The sequence below is a fragment of the Ambystoma mexicanum genome, chromosome 6p, assembly GCF_040938575.1.
Source record: "Ambystoma mexicanum isolate Mex_15411 chromosome 6p, UKY_AmexF1_1, whole genome shotgun sequence".
Classification (NCBI taxonomy): domain Eukaryota; kingdom Metazoa; phylum Chordata; class Amphibia; order Caudata; family Ambystomatidae; genus Ambystoma; species Ambystoma mexicanum.
This window is the reverse complement of record NC_090935.1, coordinates 324,572,058-324,592,862: the sequence shown is the minus strand read 5'-3', so window position 1 is coordinate 324,592,862 and position 20,805 is coordinate 324,572,058.

Below are 20,805 nucleotides of genomic sequence, written 5' to 3'. Positions count from 1 at the left end.
CCTGAAGCCACAGCATGGATCACTTCCTTCCTACAAGGCAGAACCATGCAAGTATTCTCGGACTCAGCATCCGCATCTCCAACTACCATTCTCTGCGGTGTGCCCCAAGGCTCCTGCCTCTCACCCACCCTCTACAACATCTTCACACGACCACTCTTTCTCATCCTCGACGCCATGGGCATTTCATACACTAACTACGCCGACGACACACAGATCCTCCTAACCCTCACTGGTAACTATGACACTGACTCCATGACCCTCAACAACCTCTACAACACCATCCAAGCCTGGATGGCAGACAATGGACTATGCCTCAACTCTGACAAGACTGAACTCCTTTTGGTAGGCTCACCTGACACACTGAAAAATCTAGACTCCCAATTCAGCCACTTCACCATAGACTCTATCACAATACCTGTCTCAGAATCAGTCAAAACCCTTGGAGTCTACTTGGACTCCAACCTATCCATGGATAAACAAGTCAACGCTATAGCCTCTGCAGCTGCATACCATGCCAAACTTATCAACGCAGTCAGGCCCTTTCTCTCCAAAGAGAACTGCACTAACATAGCCAGAGCCATCACTGGATCCAGGCTTGACTATTGCAATGTACTCTTTCTAGGCACCTCCAACAGAAACCTAGAGAGGTTGCAAATCATTCAGAATAGTGCTCTCCGGGCAGCCAAAGGCATTGCCAAAAGGGAACACATCTCGGAGGCCAGAAAGCTAGCACACTGGCTCCCAATAAAAGAACGAATCATCTTCAAGACACTGACACTGACCCACAAGTGCATTCACCTCACTGCCCCTGACTACCTCTCCCAGAGGATCCACCCCGTCTCTTCTACGAGGCCAACCAGATCACCATATACTAACATGCTCTCTGTGCCATTAGTAAAAAAAGTCAGAGCGGGCGGATCCAGCTTCCCATATCTCGCACCCACGCACTGGAACGCCCTACCTCCCACAATCAGAGGCGAGTCCTCCCTCAGCACCTTCCGCAAAACCTTGAAAACAATCTTATTCACATAAGATGCGTTGCACTAGTCGAATACATCTCATATATTCCTAATGCATAAACTGTACTGTAATGACATACTGTACCAACCAAAATGTCAGCTCTATACTTTGTCGAACTCATAATGTACCTATGAATGACTATATGCCTGTAACTAAGATTTTTGCAAGTAACAGCGCCTCAATGCCCGTGGGTTACTTGCGCGCTATATAAATATAAATAAATAAATAAATAAATAAATAAATAAATAAATGTTTCACGTCCCTACCAGGCTGTGCTGGAAATGGAAAACATTTACTGGGTGGAATTATTCTACACCTGTGTTTGCTGTCATCAATAATCTTAGAAATAGCACCTCAGAATGTGCAATCCATGGTTCTGTGAATACCTTTAATGTGCTTTTGCTAACATAGAAACTGGTCTAGAATATCAAGCATTGGCTAAGTGGAAGAGTTAGAATATTTTTGAATATATGCAGTCACTGGCGAACCTGCTTCATGTTGTAGTTTTAATTTTTACTGGTTAACTGAAGACATGGACAAGGTAAGGCTTAACTAATTGATGCAATGAGCTATGTTTTTGAACATGATCATGCTATGTTTGTCAATATATAATCTGAGAGGTTCTCCACTGTATTCCACTACCGTCAGAAAAAGGGCCATGAAAATGACACCAGCCGCCATGCTATTGCACAAGACATTCACAGTAGATAATTGAGGGGAAATGTGTCTCTATGGACCTTGAAGCCAGAAATTACAACAGCAGATTAGGAGTTGTGTTAGATTAGCCAAAATCTCTTAAAATACTTGTAGCACAGCGTTCAAAGATGGCCTTCAAACTAAGCAGTTGAACTAGTAACCACATGCCGTGGTCTACTCTTCCCTGTTGTGCTAAGCGCCTGATTCACAGAGCATTTTTTCAATGGGATTGCACAATTATAAAACGCTTCTGTGAATACGACCCTTAGTATCTGTTCCTAGATGGCACCCATTTCTCTATCGGGCCTTTCAAATATGCCACCCTAAAGCCTGCTCCACCCTGGCTATGACCTTACCAGGAAACAGGACTGAATGGGTCCTATGGTGGAGAGCGGGAGGCCATCTTTGAGAGTAGAGTGACTAGACCACTGCCCTGACTTTCCAGAGTGTCCTGAGATGCAGCTTGCTTTCTTGAACCTTAAACAGAGGCTTTCTATGTAAGTAGAACTGAGCCCTGAAAAACCAAACGTTGGGGGAGTCTGCTTGCCTTAAATCCCTTCCTTCTATAGTGGGTCGGGGGAGGCATAACTGTGTAGTCCCTATCCTATTTAACTAAAAATATGAATTTAATTAATTCCCAATTTGGCAGAACACTACAGGGTGAATTTTGTTAAAATTCGAAATTAACAAAGCTCACTTCCCAGTGTGCGCTGACAACTATTTACTATAATTTAATTGGGTAATATTTTTTGTCCTGCTGACCTTACTTCTTTAAGGAAGAGGGGTGTCTTTGTTCATAAATCAGTGCAACCTTTTTATCCAGCTTCCCCAACACAGGCCTGTCAGTGGAGGGGGGCCTGAAATCTACAATTCACCAACTCATTCCAGTAGGGGGACGGGGGGTTGGAAAAACAAACCGCTAAATCACAACCAAAACCAAAATTGTGGGTGAAATCATAATTGCCATATGTATTTGCACCAATCTTGAAATCCTACTGCTAGCCTTTTAAGCCTGCAGGAAAATCAAAATAGCACAATACTACATTTTTTATAGTTTTGGTTATTGATCAGTTTAATTATTTCTTTAAGTGAAATTAGTAGAAAGTGAAGAATTATGACTGTATTTTTTTCAACTCACTTTTGTGATGTATCTATCCTGAGAGAAGTTGATTGTGTCATGCCATGGATAAACTGGTGTTTGACATTTCGGTGCGAATTTCTATTACTTTTAATTCCAATTAATACCAATATATTTCCGGCCTGGTTCTTAGCTCATTGTTAGCTCAGGTGGAGGGATCCAAAGGGCATGATATGCGTCTGAAGTAGGGTTAAAGAAAAGAATCTGTTAAACAGTTTGTTGCGTAACACCTTGAGTGGTGAGGGAAGGAACTCCCTGTGTTGAGGGTGGCTTCTCAATAAACCATTAGATCCTTCTCTTGAACTTTGGGGTTTATTTCAGTCAAATGCCCACAACACATATGCACACATAAAAATCAGATCTTCACTAAATTTAGATCTCACACTTGATCTTACTTCAGATAAAGTGACTAACCAAGACACACGCTATTTAGTTTTGGCTATTAGATGGCACTGGAAGTACTACCTTTAGGCCAAAAGTATTGTCATTTAAAGAAGAGCTTAAAAGTGAAGATGAGAATGGGCGTCTTTCATTCTTTTGAATGGAGATGACATATAAGAATGGATACATAGTCTGTAAGTGTTGGTTGGACTATATGTGTCCAGCCAGGAACGCCCATCAGTAAGTGAAATCTATGTAATTTCCACCCATTCCCAGCCAAAAACCACGCCCATATTGCACTCTTCGCTTGCATTTATTTGTTTTGTGCTTTAAAAAATATATTGTAGTGCTTGTAAGTTTTCTAATAAATATTTCTCCAAAAATGACCAACTTTAAATTAAAAAGCAGTATACATGTGTCTTGTTTGAAAATGTCTATGTATTTTACCAGTGGGTGTCGGTTTAGTGTTTTTTTATGTACGCAGTTTGTGATTAGATGTGCTGTGTATTAGTGATGTCAGTATGTTTTTATTGGCTGTGGAGTCTGTTCGTGTCTGCACAAGCCATTTTTGTTTAGATTTATTTGGAAGGGAGAGGTAATGCTGTTTGTTTCTCTGAAGTTTCATGCATTTTTTTGTTTTATCTATTGGTTTTTTTTGGAAATATAACGTATCCGTGCTGGCCTAGCGCCCCATATCCATGCGAAGAATGAGCACAGGGTGCCTACAAAGGAAATCAGCGGTGGGTTATGGTAGATACATTTTATTTCCAGTTACTTTGTTTTGCTGCTGCATATTTTGAAGGTAAGTGGAAATAAAACATATTTGCCACAAGCAAATACTGTTTTTGTTTGTCAAAACAACTCGGCTCCATGGTTTGTAATAAGTCAGTGCAAAGCAAGCTTGCACCATGGTCGTCCAAAAACAGCGCAGTTTTTGTTTGTCAGCAGCCTGTGCTCGCCGTCTGGGCTTGCTGCATGAGGATGGCGAGCACGGGATGGCTACGAACAAAAAAAGTGCTGTTTTCGGGTGTCCACGGCGCCAGCTTGCTTTGCACTGCCTTATTAAAAACCATGGAGCCGAGTTGTTTTGTTTAGCTCACAGCAGCCATGGGTAGGTGCCTTTGCATGCCTGCTGCCTTGCCTTGGGCCCTCTAGTCTGGGTTATCCAGGGCTGCAGGCGGACAGCAAGAGGTTATAGTTATAGTTATAGACAGGGCAGCCCTCCATAGAATTCAGGTCTTTATTGAATAATTGGCACAATTATTGGAATGTTTAAAGCAGGCCAGGCAATCAGGGGCATCCAAACACATCCCAAAGCTACCAGTATAGGTCTCTTTTGGAATCACTTGCAAATCAAAGAGAATATTTGTAACATTGAGCAGATGAACTCCTAAAGTGAGAGCGGGAGTGTGCATTCGGTGAGGAGGTGACTGTTCTGGCAGCAGATGCATTTGGCAACACTATGATTTGTGACAGTTATATAACGGCTAACTGCTGTTCAATCCCTGAGTGTTGACTGAAAATTCGGTAGACCCTCATCTGAACATTACATAAGACTGTCTGTTGGATTGCAGTAAAATAACAATTGCTTTGACAGAGTTCACTAGCACAGTGACATTTTCTTTAGCTGTTTGAACCCGGGGGGCCCTTTTACTCAAGGTAACATATTGTACTATGGATGGGACGAAGAATAACTTCTCAGACTAAATGACAAGACCGACTCAGGAAGTTGGCAAAGTTTGCTGTTTTATTAACAATGATCTAAAACAGAGAGGTTACAACGGACATCAACGGTCGTTCGATCAAGCTCTCAACGCATAACACATAAAACAGTCCTTAATAAACAAAATTCATAAGTGACGTCATACTACGTGGCAAACCAAGAAAACCTACAACAGCTTTTCATAGGACAAAAGGGATGTCTAAGTATACCTTCTATAGGGACTGCGATCGTAATTGGACCTCTATGGTCAGGTGTGAACTCATGCCCTCCCCATGTGCAAGTCATCCTCTACTAACTACTAGAAACACAACATCTCATTGGCTCTCAAACCATAAGGCTCCTAGTTATACAGCCTTCTACAATTGGTTAGCACGCTTGTACCCTTCTCGAATATTTGATGCTCTAGCAGCTCTAGCAACACGTAAACTGGTACCCCAGGTGCTGGTGGATGAGCCTGACCCTGTCTCCTCACCCAATTAGCCCAACATCTCTCATCGCTCATGCCATCTGTCAATCACAGTGGGTCTCATTACAAGTGTGCCGGTCCGGAAACGAAGGTGCCGGTAGGCTTACCGGCACCACTGTTTCCGGACCAGCAAACTACTGGTTTGCCTGCTGGAGCTGCTGTGCCCGACAGGGCAGACCCTGCCGGACACAGCAGCCACAGTAGGCAAGCTGTCACAGAAGCACCAGGACCGTAATTGACGGGGCCGGTGCTTCCGTGTTCCCCATTCCCTATTGGACTCAATGGGAATGGAGGATTACAATTTACTGGCCCCTGACTTTCCAGGCCGCCGGGGTTGTAAACCCCTGGTGGCACCGACACGGTTACCCAGGCATCTGTAGCACTGGCACGGTTACCGCCAGTGTCTTTGTATTCACCTTGTAGGAGCTTCTCCTCTCTGGGAATAAAAGGAGGTATGGGCACTTGCTATCGCCATCTAATTGATCACGCTCTTTGTCTATTTTCATACTCAGCTCAGGTGGTCAGAGACTGTGAATTTACTCATTTTCTAACATTTAATAAGTCTTTAATAAAAGACTTTGCACTCATGGTGTTCTCTCTTTGCATTTTATCAAGGGATGCCTTGGCTTCTCATGTGCACTGTTCCTCGCACGCTGATAACCAGCTCTTGGCTGCTTCCAGTCTTGACACCAAGCCAGGCAACCTCTTCGTTCTTGATTCGAGTGGAATCTATTCTTTGCTGCGATACGCAGCCTTCAATTCATTTTCTTCCATAGAGACTGGCTTAGTAAATTATGGCATTGAATATCCAGAACTTTATATACATGTTGGCTGAACCACCTGCAGTTATTTATTTAGCGCCTATACACAATGTGTTTCAAAGTGCTTCACGACAAGTGAGGGAACAGGGGAACATACAGGCCATGAACAAGAATGTGAAAATAACTATCTTACTCGGCCTAGCAACATTTCAGATAGTGCAAGTGCTTAAGACATAAATAGGAAAGGAAATGGGAAACAGACGAGCAACTACCGTACTAGGCCTGACAACATTTCTGGTAGAGCCGGGGAATTACACAAGGTGAGGGGGAGGGGAGGAGAAGGGGGAGAGGAACAAAACAAGCGGCTATCCTAATAGACTTGACAACATTTCAGATAGTGCTGGAGGGAGAGGGGGGAATAAAAAGTAAAAAGGGAGGGGGCGAACATAGTTACTATCATACTAGGTCCAGGGGTCATTCGGATAGAGTAAGTGCATAGAAAAAAGTAAAAGGGTGATGAGGGGGAGAGAAAGGGGGAAGGGAAAGGTGAAGAGAACAGAGAGTAAGACAGTGAAAGGAGCAGAGAAGCAGAGGGAGAGCGAGAAACTGTTGATGAGGACAGTGAGACACATAATGTTGCAAGGGAACAAAACATGTAGGCAAGGAATATTCGAAGACGATGGGCACAGCATGATTCAGGGCCAACCAGAGTGGGAGATCCAGGGAAGGTCCAGCATGAGAGTTGAGGGGGGGTAAACCCCCAAGGGTCAATGTGTCCAAGAGGTCAATTTGAGCATGACAAAAAGTCATTGGTGGTGAACCCTTCGTAAATCAAGACAACTCTAGCAGTGAAAAAGGGGGGCAGCAAGGGGCAGGGGGCACACAGCAGCATCACAGGGGAACAGATAAGGGGAACAACATGCATTAAGGGGGAACAGGGGTGGGGGTACACACAAACATCACAGGGGGCAAGAAGGGGGTGGGGGTACACACAAGCATCACAGGGGCAAGGCGGGTGGGGGTACACACAAGCATCATGGGGGACCATAGGAGGGTGGGGCTACACAAAAGCATCACATGGGGCAAGAGGGGCGTGGGGGGTACACACAACCATCACAGGCAGCCAAAGTGGGGTAGGGGTACACACAAGTATCAAGGGGAGCAAGAGAGGGGTACACACACACATCACAGGGGTGTAGAATGGGGTACACACACACTTCAGGGGGCGGGAGGGGGTAGGAGATACGCACACACATCACAGGGGGCCAGAGGGGGTACACACATACATCATGGGGGGCCAGAGGGTGGTGGGAAGTACACACAAGCATCAGGGTGGCAGAGGGGTGTGGGGGGCACACACAAGCATGAGAGTGGGTCAGAGGGCATTGGGGGGTACACACACACTTCAAGGGGGTCAGAGGTTGTGGGTGGGTACACACGAGCATCACAGGGGGCCAGAGGGGGGTACATACATGCATCACGTGGGCCAGAGGGGGTGGGGGTACACACATGCATCAAGGGGGTCAGAGGGGGTTGGGGGATGCAAGCAAGCATCACAGGGGGCCGGGCCGAGGGGGGTGAGGGGTATACACATGCATCACGTGGGGCCAGAGGAGCCTGGGGGGTACACACAAGCATCACGCGGCCAGAGGGGGAGGGGTCAGCATGGCAGCATTTTGGAGTGGACAGGGACAGACAGGACCTTCATTGAGGGCCTTGTTTGATACTATACTACTCATAGCCTTGTTTGATACTATACTACTCATAGCCAGCCTTAAGAATACTTAGTCTACTTGATATGAAATAATATGGCATTTATAACGTGCCTATACACACGTGTTTCAAGACGTGAAAGTGTACAGATGCTTGCGTTGCAGCATCTGTACAATTATAAAATTACTTGTTTTCTTCCGTGCTTTTATACGTGCAATCTGCATTCCACACATGAAAGTCTTCACGATTCTTTACTTCGCCATCAGATTCTATATTGCCTATGCATTCTCTTCTCTGATCATCCTTCTCAGTGCGTCATTCTCATCTTTTGTGACGTCACCAGCTTCTCCTTTTCACATCTTCAAACTTCTTCAGGCGCATCTCTGAGACCATCTGTTCTTCGAGGATACCTCACAGAGGGTCTTCTCAGCAGATAACTTGCCTCGAAGATTCTTTGTAGTATAGCTAACATTACTGACGTTGCACACATCACAACTTCCGGTTCCCAACATATAGGCAGAATAGGGGCGGGACGTTCTGTAGGGGATTTTAGCTTCTTCTCTACAAGTTAGTTATGTGTTAGTTGCAATTGGGGCTGTAAACTGACTACTGGTTAAATAAAAAGGTCTTAACCAGGGCTGAACCACTCGATTTATAAGTACTATGCATCTCCTTCACTGAAGTCCTGTTAAAAACCAGCACTGGCAAAGCCAACAGTTTTGGCTTGTGTATAAGTATTAGGCATTTGCCAGGTACTGCTATGTACCCAGGTACTCTCCCGTTTTGCAGCTGCTACAATTGATGGCCAGTTAATGCCACTAGAGCAGTGCCTGCCAAATACATTTTTTCTGTGCATACAGAAAAGACAAAACTGTTGGCATTGCCAATGCTTGTTTTAGATCTGGCATCAGTATGTTTCGACAGCTAGAACCGTTAATCAGACCCAAACTACATACATGGGGTAAAGTGGACACACGCCTGCCTGAGCCTTAACACAGGAAGGGAGTGCCAACTACGAAAAGACAATCAGAAAAGTCATCAATACGCCTGCCATGCACTCCAAAGCGCTTGCACATTAACGACTTCTACCAGGCTTCGACATCACCAACACATGACAAAAATCAAAAGGAAGCAGCATGGGAGACCTGACTGTAGTTGAACCAGCATGCAAATCGGAGAAAATGCCACGCACATGGGATCAATGCCACGCAGCTAGCAGTCATGAGAGGCTGTCTTTAAAAGTTACAAGATACATTGCTACCCCTGCACACAGAACAAATTCGGAGGGGATTGTAATACAAATGTAGGTAAATATGTGCTATGTAAAGCGCTTTGTATAAAAGCGCTATATCATTATTGAATTGTTATTATTCTTATGATTATTATTATTAATAATAATAATCATAAGAATAATAATACTTCTGGGCCTTAAACTCGGTCTGAATCAATTGAAGAAAAAGTAGAAAAGACTGTGGTATCATCCAAAATAAAATCCACAGGTTGTCAATGGGAGTAAAAGACTCGGCATATGTTGCTGAGCTAAATCACACATTAAAACAATTGGGATGCCACGATTCGCCCAAAAACAGTTTGCACATTTTCGCAGGAGGAAATCAACCTCTGGGATATTGCATGCCAATGTGCATTTAAGAAGGGGGAGAGCGTTAGATAGATAACTAACTCGATAAGCACGACCAACTCAGGTCCCTTCAATGCTGTCAAAGTAACTGGCTCCTTCAAATTGTCAAAGTCTAGTGCTCTGTGACAACCTTGAGCATCCATTAAAACAGTTGGGACCAAGGTAAAATGCCGCCTGATCTTAAAAGGGCGTGTAGGCAATGCTGACGGCTTGAAAGTGTTTCTTGTCTGTTCCCTGGAGACTTTACATTGTGTTCCAACTCAAACTAATCCCCGTCCTTGCTCTCAGGTCCTTCCTTAACAACTTAAGACCCTCATTAATAGAAACACGTTGAAGGCTGCAACCTTTACCTTGTGCGACGTTACTGTAGAAAAATTCAAATTGCTGAAATAATTCCAAGTGGGAAACCATGGGATCCTGTAGTGTAGACAAACACTGTCTGATCGTGGACAAAAGCTGGATTCTAAAACCAACTACACGGACTCCAAGGCGCCATTCCAAGCTTTGATTGATCGAAGCCCTGCTTATAAGGGGAACATTTTGGGAATGTCCGCGCTTTCACAGTAGGCAATGGGAGGAAGAAGATGGATGAGCTACGGTAAAGAGTTTAATTTCCTATAAAATAATTCTTCCCAAGCTGTGTAAACTTTCACCGCTCCACCTTTTCAGTGAGACACAGTGCAATTATTTGTGTTCATCCCCTCACTGTCCACAGGCTTCAACAAATAGCCAGCGGATTTACGTCTTCACTAACCTTTCGCAGGAAACGCCTCTGAAAAAAGAATCATGTTTCCTGACTACAAAATGGAGTCAAATAAACACACCAGAAGACAGAACAGACTTGTTAGCCAGGATTTGACTAAAGCTCTGACTTCTGAAATGCTTGGTGGGTGTGTGCTCATCTGGGGTCCTGACCCTGTACACAATGTGTGCACACCTTCTTCCTCTCACTGGGCTTCCTCCTGACAGAAATGGTCGATTTAGTGTCATTCTGCACAGGGCAAGTTGAACTTTTTATCCCATTTGCATAGTTAGTATTAACTTGATGTGTTTGCCTTATTAGAGAATAAGAGCTTTGGTTTCTTTGGCACAGCCCAAGGTCCCATCTGCGCACCCTTACACCTATTCTCTGAGAATTAACTAAAGGTCAGGGGAGACAGGCGCCTTGAACTCTGAAGAGTTCGACTTCCCCTAACCCTTTAGGGGTCCCCACCACCCAAGGGTGCAGGGTGCTGAGACCAAACAAAATGATTAGCCAGAAAGTCCTGCCACACGGCCAATACAGAGATCCCTCCCGTAATTTAGAATGTACATATACGTGCTGAGGGCAAACTTGGATTTGTTTAGGATATATGAGTACACTGTAGAGGCACTCAATGCGTTCATCCCAATGCCAGCCCTCGTCTGTTACCACCATTGATCAATGAGTGATGTGCACACTAGCCGGTATCCTCCACGAGAAAGACCCTCATAACCTATGCAGTGGGCACAATTGAAGCAGACATTTTGGTTAGATGGGGACCACCACACTGCTCAGTCTGCCCATTTTGTAATTGGGGTATTTGGTGCCTGGAGTAAGGGAACTTGTTGGATCTCTGCCTTTGCTTCAAACTACTGACATATATATAGAGTGGGGGTGATGTAGATAGATTCTGTTGCTCCGGCTTGTGTTATGCTAGTATGTCACAAAGAAGAGTTAAAATGTAATACAGTCTACATGCCCTCTTGGGCTCTCAGCTAAAATCTGGCACATGCCTATCCACCAAATTCAGAACATATGCAGAAAAACACAAACAAGAAAACAAAGTACACAACCATGCTACCCAAAGAGTGCTTTTACATTCAGAATTGCATGAACACAACTAAGTATTGACAAAGCTAATCATTTTGACGATTATGTGCACATTTGTCAGACATTTACCATTTGACAGTTACTTGCATGAGATAATCAAATCCTTGCATCTAGGTACAGTATCTGCATATGTAGCATTCATTCCTCAGTTCATGTCTGATGAAGGACTTGCTACCTTAAGGGGTCGAAACATGGGTCACCAAGAAAGAGGTAATGCCTGCCTCATTCTTTCTGTCCTCGCCCTCCATTTGACCTGGCATAAGTCAAACAAAAAGATGTCATCTGCTGTTGTTCTTGCAGTGATGTAGCAGTGTATTTCTTGGATGTACACGTGTGTGTGTGTTTGTGTGTGTGTGTGTGTGTGTGTGTAGGTGTGCGTAGGTGTGCGTAGGTGTGTGTGTGTGTATAGGTGTGTGTGTGTGTGTGTGTGTGTGTGTGTGTGTGTGTGTGTGTGTGTGTGTGTGTGTGTGTGTGTGTGTGTGTGTGTGTGTGTGTGGAGGGGGTGGTGTGTGTGTAGGTGTGGTGTGTAGAGTGCTCTATGTGTATAGAGTGCATTATTGTGGTGCAAGCATTTCCCAAGCCTGTTAGGATCAAGAATACAATACCTACAAGCAATAGCACCCCCATTGTTTCCACTTCCATCCCTCAGCTCCACGCCATCGAGACTACAACGTCCCCAAGCACCAGCGCCCCCTTCTCTTCAGTTGTGTCCCTCAGCTCCATCCATCAAGTATACTATGCCCAAGCACTAACACCCCTTTTGCTCGAGGTGCGTTCCTCAGCTCCACCCCATCAAGAATACAACGTCCCCAAGCACTAGCACCCTCTTGATACCAAGTGTGCCCCTTAGCTGTACCACATCAAGCATGCTATGTCCCCAGCTACTACCACCGTTTTCACACTAGGAGTGCTCCTCAGCTCCACCCCATCTTGAATACACCGTCCCCAAGCACTAGCACAATCTTGGCTTCAGGTGCGTTCCTCAGCTCCACTCCTTTAAGAAAGAAATGTCCCCAAGTACTAGCAGCCCCATGGCTCCAAGTATGTCCCTTAGCTCCACTCCATCAAGTATACTATGTCTCCATGCACTAGCACCCTCTTGGCTCTAGCTCGACAACATCAAGAATACAATATCCCCGAGCACTAAAACCCGTGGCTCCAGACGCATCCCTCAGCTCCACACCATCAAAGATACAATGTCCACAATCACTAGCCCCCTTTCTTCCAGGTGCGTCCCTCCGGCCCACCCCATCAAGAATACAATGTCCCCAAGCACTAGCACCCCATTGGCTCCTTGTGTGTTCCTTAGCTCCACCCTATCAAGTATACTATATCACCAATTACTAGCATCCATTTTGCTCCATGTGCGCCTCTCAGCTCCACCCCATCAAGAATACAACATCCCCAAGTGCTAGCACCCAATTGGCTCCATGTGTGTCTCTCAGCTCCTGTCATCCGCCGCCACTCTTGGCGCCTGTTTCGGCGCTGGTGGATCCTCGACAGGGGGCGGAGCTGGCATTCCGCCACGTTCCGTCCCCTGCGTAGACTGCCTGTCTAGAGGTTTTTCAACATGGCGACTGCTGGGAGGTACTTAGCTCTGCTTCCCCCAGCGGTCGTCGCGTTGCTTCCCCCTTGCTGTGCGTTCCTTCGCAACTTTTGGGTCTATGCGCTAGTTTTCCTGTTTCCCACGGCCACCCTTGTCTGTGTCTTCTGTTTTTCTGGCTCGCTCTTCTCGCGGGTTGCCTTCTCGCTCTCTTTCCTCTTTCGTTTTCCTCCTCTCTCCCGCTGCTACCCACCGGTCTTCCCCCCGCGGTCCCTGCTTTGTTTCTTCCGCAGGCCGGCCACTGGCGTCTACTTGTTTCCTCCAGCAGCCTCTCTCTCTTGCCGCTTACTCTCTATTCCTCCTTTCTCCGCTCAGTGCTGGTTGTGGAAGGTGTGTTCTTTGAGCGGATTCCAGCGGCGCTTCTACGCCGGCAGTTCCCAGTCCAGTCTCGTTCCTGCTGCTGCCTGCTTCTGCCAACTTCCCTACTTGCAAGGACTTGGTCAGTCATCAGATCCTGGACTTCTCATGCTACACGGCATCTCCACTCACCGGTAACGGCTTTTTCCCTTCTGCACAGTCTGATCGCGGGAAGGGTGCCCCAGGATTGCTGTTTGCTAGCATTCACTGTGGATTCCTCCCGAGACAGGCATTACACCCTCAAGAAAGAAAAGGATTACCTGTCTCATCGACAGCTACATTTGGAGGACTTAGAATCAGGTGAGGAGAGTGGGGAGGAAAGAGGGTTGGAAGAAAGCATTGAAGAGGACAGTTTGCAACGCCCACCGGTAAAGATGTCAGCCGAAGAACAAATTCAAGAATTATGGAAGGCAATCCAAAGCATGTCCCAAGAGCTCCAGACCGTAAAGGCCGAGAATGTTGTTTTGAAACAGATGATCTCGACACGTGAACCCCCATCGCCGGAACTACCGGTCATGGCACTCTCTGCAGGAAAGTTTGATGGAACCCCCAAAAAGGTCAAGGAGTTCCTGGAAGCTTGCATAGTGTATTTCACTTTCAGACCCAGTTTGTTTTCTACTGACCAAACCAAGATTGGGTTTATGATTTCTAATATGACCGGTAACGCTCTGACATGGGTTACTCCGCTGGTTACCAGTGCCAACCCAATACTACAGGATTTCACCGGATTTCAAACCTTATTAAAACAAACCTTTGAAAGGCCTGAACTGACGTACACTGCTTGTGAGGATCTGTTGGATATCCGCCAGGGGTCTTCAGAAATTCTGACTTACATATCAGAATTCAAAACATTGGCGGCAGGAGCCGGATGGTCGGAGCAAGCCCAATACGCCATTTTCCGGCGGGGCCTCAAAGAGGAGATCAAGGATCAAGGACTTACTGTCCGCTGCTCTACAAATTGAATACCGCCTACAGGAACGGCGTGTGGAACGTCGTAGACACAGAGCGACGGCCTATCTTACTGAACCCTCAACTTCCTCCTCCACTACTTCTTCTTCTTCTCACCTTCCTGAGGAAGCCATGCAAATTGAAGCTACGAGGGGACCTTTGTCCGCAGCAGAGAGAAGGAGAAGAAAAGAGAAGGGGCTACGTGCCTATTGTGGTTCAGATCAACATCTTCTCAAAGAATGTTCTGAACTTCCTCAGAAGAAACAGGGAAACGGGCTCCCTCGGCACCAGTAGGTACCTGGCTCCGAGGGGCTTCGAGCTTGACTTGCAGTCCCTATGTTTCTCCCTCGATCTCAGCTCCCAGTTTCCAGGATGACTCAAGACTCATGGTCCTTCCTGTGCTCATCAATGTCTATGGAAAGGCAGTTGAGTGCCTCGCACTCTTGGATTGCGGAGCGGCAGGGAACTTTGTAGACACCTTATGGGTCAAACAGGTGGGCCTCCGCAGACTGCCCCACATTGAAGATCAAAAGGTGGAGGGTGTGGATGGATCACCCCTCTCTTCAGGACCCATTACTCACACTACCGAAGAACTCCCTGTGACCATCTTTCAACATTCTGAGAATATCAAGTTCGACATAATACGAGCTTCCCATTTCCCGGTTATTCTCGGAATTACCTGGCTAAGGAAGCACAACCCGTACATTAACTGGGCAGAAAACCAACTAAACCTCTGCTCCTCATATTGTAAGCTCCATTGTTTTTCCAGCAGAAGTGATCTCCAGACCATGACATTACTGGCCAAGGATGAGCCCGGTGTACATGCCTTACCTTTGTACTGCTCTCCCTATCAGGAAGTGTTCATTGAAAGAAGACCTTCTACCTTGCCTCCTCATAGGCCAGAGGATTGCACCATTGACTTGGAACCCAACGCACTGATACCGTTCGGAAGGATGTCTTCCTTGACGCAAACTGAAAAACAAGTTTTGCGGGACTATTTGGAAGTCAATCTGCAGAATGGGCTCATACAACCTTCTAAGTCCCCGGCAGGAGCTTCTTTGTTCTTTATAACGAAAAGGGATTCCACTGACCTACGTCCTTGTATAGACTACAGAGGCCTCAATAAAGTGACTATCCGGGACCGGTACCCTATGCCGTTAATACACAAAATAATTGAAGCAGTTCAAGGAGCACGCTGGTTCACTAAACTGGATCTAAGGAATGCCTATCATTTACTACGGATTGCCCAAGGGGACGAGTGGAAGACAGCCTTCCGTACCCCCTTTGGTCTGTACGAGTATAAGGTTATGCCTTTTGGCTTAGTTAACGCTCCAGCAGCATTCCAAAGGTTAATGGACCGAATGTTTTCAGATTTGTTGTCTGTCTCTGTCATAATCTATCTAGATGATATATTGATCTTTTCTGCCACTCTGGAAGCACACAAGACACATGTACAACAGGTATTGGAAAGAGTTAAAGACAATCAACTTCTAGTCAAACCAGAGATGTGTGTTTTTGCCGAGTCTTCTGTGCCTTATTTGGGATAGATTCTATCTAAGGAAGGCATTTCCATGGATTCGGGCAAGGTGACTGCCATTCTCGATTGGTCTTCCCCATCTAATGTGAAAGAGGTACAGAGATTCCTTGGGCTGTCGAATTTCTATCGCAGTTTCATCCCTAACTTTTCTGAGATTGTACTTCCCATAACTCGTCTGCTCAAGAAAGAGGTCAGCTCCTTTCGCTGGACTGAAGAAGCAGAACAAAGATTGGTCGTCTCAAGAACCTCTTCTGTTCAGCTCCCATTCTCCGCCATCTCGACCAGACCAGACAATTTATTGTTGAGACAGATGATTCCGCTATGGCTATCGGAGCAGTTCTATTACAGTCTTTTGACGACCTAGAACACCCCATAGCCACCCTTTCCTAAACTTTGTCTCCTAGCCAACTTAATTATTCGGTTCTGGAAAAGGAACTTTTGGCAATAAAGCAGGCCTGCAAAGTCTGGTGACATCTTTTGATGGGAGCACGCCACAAGGTCATTATCAGAACGGATCACAAGAACTTGAAGGCCCTGCAGACCATGGAATGTGTCAACTCCAGGCAAGCCCGATGGGCTTACTTTTTTGCCCAATACGATTTATACATCACCTACCTGCCCGGCACCCTTAATAAACTGGCTGATGCTCTCTCTAGGAAGGATTCCCTGGAAGCTAGGGTACCTGTGAGAGAACCAATGTTCCACAGAAACAAGATGTTGGCTCTTGTCAACACCTTTCTCCAAGAGGTTAAGTCCGGGTTGATTTCGGAAAGATCAGAACTGCTGCTCAAAAAGAAGAAGCCACATACGGAGAAGAATGGTCTGGTATACCTGAACAATCGGCTGTATATCCCTGCTGGTCCTCTGCGTCGGAAGATCATTGGCTGGTGTCATGATGCACTCACCGCCGGTCATCGTGGTACATATAACACCACGGAACTGATTGCTCTGTCTTTTTTCTGGCCAGAACTTAAAAAGGGATATTTGTATGCTTGTCCGGTTTGTGCTATGACTAAAACTCTTACTGGAAAGCCTCTAGGCTTTCTCACTCAACCGGAGATGCCTACACGTCCTTGGGGTCTGGTTTCCACAGATTTCATCGTGGAACTCCCGGTTTCCAACTCCTGCACGTGCATCATGGTGACTATTGATACCATGACCAAATTGGCTCACTTTCCCCTTTACCTGGTCTGCCTACTGCCACGGAGATGGCTGAAGTGTTTTCCCAGGATATCTTTAGACTTCACGGTGTTCCAGATAAGATCATTTCAGATCGTGGCAGTCAGTACGTATCCAAGTTTTGGAAAGCACTTTGTTCTCGTCTGGGTATGGAACAAGCTCTTTCCTCGGGGTATCACCCCCAAACTAATGGTCAGACAGAGCGCCTCAATGCTATGTTGGAGCAGTACCTGAGACGTTATAGCAACCAACTTCAGGATAATTGGATTTCTTTACTCCCTACCGCTGAGTTTACGTGCAACAACTCTAGGCATTCTGCCATTGGTCAATCTCCCTTCTTCTGCACTTACGGAGTACATTCACGTGCCTTTCTTCCCCTAGTGCCATTGCCTACCAACTCCCCGACGGCAGAAGGAGTCCTGCAATCCATCGCAGAGGCCCATACCATGGCCAGACAGTGCTTGGAGGAGAGTCGGAAATCCAATAAGACTCAGGCCGATAAACATCGTAGGCCTTGTCCGGATTGGAAGGAAGGGGACATGGTGTGGTTGTCTACCAGATTCCTACCTTGCTGGGTGCATCCTTCTAAACTTTCTCCTCATTTCTTGGGGCCCTTTCCCATCCTTTCCAAGATCAACCCTGTCTCTTTTCGGATAAAACTACCCCCTCACTTGGGGCGCGTTCATCCTGTTTTTCATGCTTCACTGCTAAAGCCTTTTATCCCTGATTCCTACCAGAGACCCATTCCCGACCAACAAATTACTCAAGAGACACACTCTGACGAATATGAAGTCTCTGCTATTCGGGATTCCAGATATTACCGAGGGAGACTGGAATACTTAATTTCATGGAAGGGGTATCCAAGGTCAGAGGACTCTTGGGAACCGGCTTCCTACATACATGCTCCCCGGTTGCTTGCACGATTTCATTCCCATTTTACCGGCAAACCGGGGGTGCCCCGGTCTGGAAGAGGGCATACTATCATCCACAGCCGCTCTTAGCGCCTGTTTCTGCGCTGGCAGATCCTCGACAGGTGGCAGAGCTGGCATTCCGCCACGCTCCGTCCCCTGTGTAGACTGCCGGTCTAGAGGTTTTTCAACATGGCGACCGCTGGGAGGTACTTAGCTCTGCTTCCCCCTTGCTGTGCGTTCCTTTGCAACTTTTGGGTCTATGCGCTAGTTTTCCTGTTTCCCACGGCCACCCTTGTCCGTGTCTTCTGTTTTTCTGGCTCGCTCCTCTCGCGGGTCGCCTTCTCGCTCTTTTTCCTCTTTCGTTTTCCTCCTCTCTCCCCCTTATATTCACCGGTCTTCCCCCCGCGGTCCCTGCTTCATTTTTCTCCGCAGGCCAGCCACGGGCGTCCACTTGTTTCCTCCAGCAGCCTCTCTCTCTTGCCGCTTACTCTCTATTCCTCCTTTCTCCGCCCAGTGCTGGTTGTGGAAGGTGTGTTCTTTGAGCGGATTCCAGCAGCGCTTCTACACCGGCAGTTCCCAGTCCAGTCTTGTTCCTGCTGCTGTCTGCTTCTGCCAACTTCCCTACTTGCAAGGACTTGGTCAGTCATCAGATCCTGGACTTCTCGTGCTACACGGCATCTCCACTCGCCGGAAGGGTTTTTTCCACCGGTAACGGCTTTTTCCCTTCTGCACAGTCTGATCGCGGGAAGGGGGCCCCAGGATTGCTGTTTGCTAGCATTCACTGTGGCTTCCTCCCGAGACAGGCATTACACCCTCAAGAAAGAAAAGGATTACCTGTCTCATCGACAGCTACATTTGGAGGACTTAGAATCAGGTGAGGAGAGTGGGGAGGAAAGAGGGTTGGAAGAAAGCATTGAAGAGGACAGCTCCACCCTATCAAGAATACTATGTCCCCAAGCACTAGCACCATATTGGCCCTAGGTACACCCCTCAGCTTCACCCCATCAAGATTACAACGTCCCCAAGCATTAGCACTCTTTTGGCACTAGGTGTGTTCCTCAGCTCCACCCCATCAGGAATACAATATCCCCAAGCACTAGCACCATCTTGGCCCTAGGTGCACCCCTCAGCTTCACCCCATCAAGATTACAACGTCCCCAAGCATTAGCACTCTTTTGGCACTAGGTGTGTTCCCCAGCTCCACCCCATCAAGAATACAACATCCCCAAGCAATTGTACCCCCTTGGCTACATATATGTCCCTCAGCTCCACCCCCTCAAGCATACTATGTCCCCAAGCACTAGCACCCCTTTTGCTCCAGGTGCTCCCCACAGCTCCACCTCTCTTTTGCAGCTACACAAACCCTCAGATAAGTGTCAGAATTCTGGACCCACAACTTCATTGCCACCAACTACTGTATGCAGCCTTGTGGCTTGCTCTACTTATGGAAATTCCCAGCGGTAGACGACGCACTGAAGCGAATCACTTAAAGTGATGATTGAGATTTTTGACCCTTAAACAATAAGACAGACGTGTGTTTAGTGAGTTTCGCATTATACACATTAGTAGCCGGGGAAGCTGGTTTAAATGAATGGGGTACGGAGGCCTGCAGAGATACCTCTGGAGATGGAACCATTTCAATGCCACTGTTATAAGTCCTGAAGTGCCCAACACATGCCATACCATTTCTAAGTGAACTTGACCTCCAGTCTCATTGCCAAGCAAGAGTGTGCTGACATTGACCAGGTTAATCTCATATTGTTTTACAAGCATTTCAGTACATAAAGCTTCGATCCTTACCCTCAACCGCAGAGACATGTGCCATTCACAGCACCCTTCTCCTTCTCCTAAAGGTGTCATATTTACATAGGAAATGTCTTATCGTGCCTCAAGGTTGGACTCCTATTTCTTAAGTTCACGCGCAAGTGCAATGAATTCCCTTTATATATCAATGAAACAAATGCTGAAACTTCCCAACGTTAAATGCAATGTGTACTCAGAGACACACAACTCAACAACGCATCACACACATTCTGCAGAAATCAATTAGGTCACACACAGCTTGTGTCATGTTTCACTCAGGAACAGGGAAACATTCTGGCAACGAGACTGGGAAACGTTGATATTTGATCTTAAAAACTATGACTCCCTCACTGGGGCTAGGATCGCCTCAAAGCCCAGTGGTAAAGGCCAGCCCTGTTTTGAGGATTACCATAGTGAAAATGCATGGGATGGGATTTTACTATTTGCTAGTTTGGCAAAAACAGCCAAAATGATCACAGTGCAATTTCTAATCTGGTATGCATAGCTCTAAAAAAGAAAACCAGATGGTCCACCCACTGCTTTATACTAATGATCTGAAAAAAGCAGTATTGTTATTATGACGCCCTTATCAGGCTGTCCCTATTTTCTGACCCAAACTTAAATCCCTATGTATTGCAAGTAATATAGAGAGCCCACCCAGCGGTTGGACTACCTTAAATCTTACATGGCACATGTCACTAAACACCGAGTAGGTGCCACTTCATAGAATTGGTCGCAGACTTAACTATTGATCAAAGCTTTAGACCATTCTCCGAGCACACTGCTCATTTTACGAGATGTATCAGTGGCATTGAATACAGTGGACCCCAAGAACCTATTCCCTGGTCTGGTGATGGGGGCCCTAGCATTGTGTTCACTCATTGCTAGCAGATGAGATAAGAGGATCTGTGTGCTCCTGAGCCGCGGAGTCCTGCTTAAGAAAAACGCAAGTTAAAAGATTTACTCGACATGAGCCCTTCATGAGGACAATTTTGAGCTGGACTTTAGGGTTACCATTTGAGGCTGGTATAAGATCGCGTTTCCAGGAAATGGATAAGTGACTGATGAAACGTGATGG